This window comes from Papaver somniferum, chromosome 6, assembly GCF_003573695.1.
Source record: "Papaver somniferum cultivar HN1 chromosome 6, ASM357369v1, whole genome shotgun sequence".
Classification (NCBI taxonomy): Eukaryota; Viridiplantae; Streptophyta; class Magnoliopsida; order Ranunculales; family Papaveraceae; genus Papaver; species Papaver somniferum.
Window position 1 is genome coordinate 175014607 of NC_039363.1, and position 3364 is coordinate 175017970.

The window sequence follows — 3364 nt, forward strand, 5'->3', positions numbered from 1 at the left end:
CTATTTCGAGCCGAGTATACCTCGCCTATCTATATCTCGAAATATGTGTTGGTAAGCTTTTCGCTTCGACCAAGTTTATCTTTACCTAGTGACGAAAGTCATGATATGTTTCAATCACTTTGAAAATTGCTTTGACGAAGAATGTTTCAATGATTGGAATGAGAGTTTAGATTACATAACCAATGTGGACATAAGCATTGTTGTGGAAACACATTTATGTATAAGTCCTATTCCTTGAAAAAAAGTTTGCGAACTTCTTTGATCAAGAGAACCGGAAGAATGGCATGAGCCAAGTCCGCGAACTCAGTCCGCGAACTGCCGAAGTTCTCAAACCCGAGGATTTCCGCTGGAGTTGAAAAACTAGTGCGTGAAGCTAAGTCCGCGAACTCAGCCTGCGAACCCAGTCCGCGAACCGACGAAGTTCTCATCCCGAGAATTTCTGCTGGAGTTTGTAAACTCTGCCCGGTAACTAAAGTCCGCGAACCAAGTCTGCGAACTTAAGAAGGTTATATATCTGAAGATGAAATCCGAACTTAAACTTAAAAAAACTACTGAATGCAGTTTACAAACCGTGGCTATAAAAGCTCATGAACCGATTCGAGTGAATCAAATCATCTTTGCTTCAATTGTGTCTTGTGTAGTTACATAAGAATTCGTTACAATTGAACAACACTCTAACTAGTTCATTTGAGTCATGTGAACTAGTTATGGTGAAGAAGAACATGGTTGATATGAAATGCTCATATGGCTAACCTTTTGGTTAACTATTATTGAACTAACGAGTGCATACGTTTGGATATGGTTAACAAACCTATAAGCATGCATTTCAATTGTGTGTAACAAGCTAAGTTTTCGATCCAACGGTTGAGAAATATTAGCTTGAATCTAAATCAGGTTTTCATCTAACAGTGGATATTGATTGGTTTGTTACCAAGGTAACTTAATGACAAACCCTGATTTGAAAGACTATATAAGGGGACATCTTGCATCAATGCAAAACTAATCCCCACACCTTACGTATGATACTAGTTTGCGTGCTAGAGTCGTTTCTCCTTTAACCTTTGGTTTTCTTCTTCTAAAACCAAGTTAACGACTTAAAGACTTCATTGGGATTATGAATCTAGACCGATACTACTTTATCGTAGTTGTGTGATCTGATCTTGCATCTTCTATCGTACGAGTACAACCATATTTATTGTCTTGAGATTGATATCTCCGATAGGAAAGATATAAAAAGTAATCACAAACATCTTCGTCTCATAGTATGTGATTCCGCAACATCTTGTTTCGCTACCATACGATTAAGATTGTTCTGAGGTGATTGATAACTCCAGGATGTTCTTCGGGAATATAAGACCGGATTATCAATTGGTTCTTGTTCACCTTGATTACTATCAAAAGACGGAACAAAACCTTTTAGGGTTTATCTGTGGGAGACAGATTAATCCTTTGATAGACTTGTCTGTTTGAGACAGATTTGTTTGTCATCAAGTCTTCGACTTTGGGTCGTAGCAACTCTTAGTTGTGGGTGAGATCAACTAAGGGAATCAAGTGCATAGTATCCTGCTGGGATCAGAGGCGTAGGGAGTACAATTGTACCTTGGATCAGTGGGAGACTGATTGGGGTTCAAATACAGTCCAGTCTGAAGTTAGCTTGGAGTAGGCTCGTGTCTGTAGCGGCTTAATACAGTGTGTGTTCAATCTGGAGTAGGTCCCGGGGTTTTTCTGCATTTTCCGTTTCCTCGTTAACAAAATTTCTGGTGTCTGTGTTATTTCACTTTCCGCATTATATTGTTTATCTTTGTAATTGAAATAATATAGGTTGTGCGTTAGATCATCAATTAGAGTAATCCAACCTTTGGTTGTTGATTGTCATTGATTGATCCTCGGATATTGGTCTATGGTACCATCCGAGTTATTCCTTGTATTTGATTAGAACTCGCAGTTCCTGCTTGAGTAAATCAAATCAAGAGAGAGATATAAACTCGTTGATATACTTTTAATTGATTGAGTCTTGTTCATTCTCTTAAAAGTATATTCGAGTTTGTCCATACATATTTCTAAGTGAAATATTGGGTGGTGTTGTTAGACCCCCGCTTTTTCAAACCCGGACTTATATTCCCGAAGAACAGCCTAGTATTATCAATCACCTCACAGTAATCTTAATCGACGCGGCGAAAGAAGATATTGTGGAATCACAAACGATGAGATGAAGATGTTTGTGACTACTTTTATATCTTTCCTATCTGATATTAATCTCAAGCCAATCGTTACGATTGTACTCAACACGATAGTATCGGTCTTGCTTCACAATCCCAATGAAGTCTTCAAGTCGTTCACCTACAGGGTCTCGAGAAGAAACCTAAGGTTAAAGGAGAATCGACTCTAACTTATACAACAAGTATCACACATGAGGTGTGGGGATTAGGTTTCCCAGTTGCTAGAGTTCTCCCTTATATAGTCTTCCAAATCAGGGTTTGCAATCAATGTTAGCTTAGTAACAAAGCATTCAATATTCACCGTTAGATGAAAACCTGATTAGATTCAATCTAATATATTTCAACCGTTGGATCGAAAACTTAGCTTGTTACACACAAATTAAATGCACGATTTTAGGTTTGTGTAACTGTACCCAAACATGTACATTTGTTGGTTCAACAATAGTTAACCAAGTGGTTAGCCATATGAGCACTTTCATATCAACCATATTCTTCTTCACCATAACTAGTTCAAATGACTCAAATGAACTAGTTAGAGAGTTTTTCAATTGTATAAATCTTATAGAAGTATACAAGACACAATTGAAGCAAAGACGATTTGATTCACTCGAATCGATTCATGAACTTTATAGCCACGGTTTGCAAATTGCATTCCTTAGTTAATATAAATATAAGTTCACAAATAATCATCTTTAGATATAACCAACTCAAGTACGCGGACTTAGTTCGCGAACTTAAGTTCCCGGAAGGAGTTTACAAACTCCAGCAGATTTTCTCGGAATGAGAAACTCCGCCAGTACGCGGACTGAGTTCATAGCTCTTGTTCCGGTTTTCTTGATCAACAAAGTACGTATACTTTGGCTCAAGGAATAAGGACTTGTACATAAATGTGTTGCCACACAATGCTTATATCCAACATTGGTTATATAATCTAAACTCTCATTTCAATAATTGAAACATTCTTAGAGGACGTTATATAGTTGTTATTCACAAACCATTTTTCGTCAAAGCCATTTTCAAAGTGATTGAAACATAACATGACTTTCGTCACTAGGTAAAGATGAACTTGGCCAAAGAGAAAGCTTACCAACACGTATTTCGAGAAATAGATAAGCGAGATAAACTCGACTCGAAATAGCAAATGT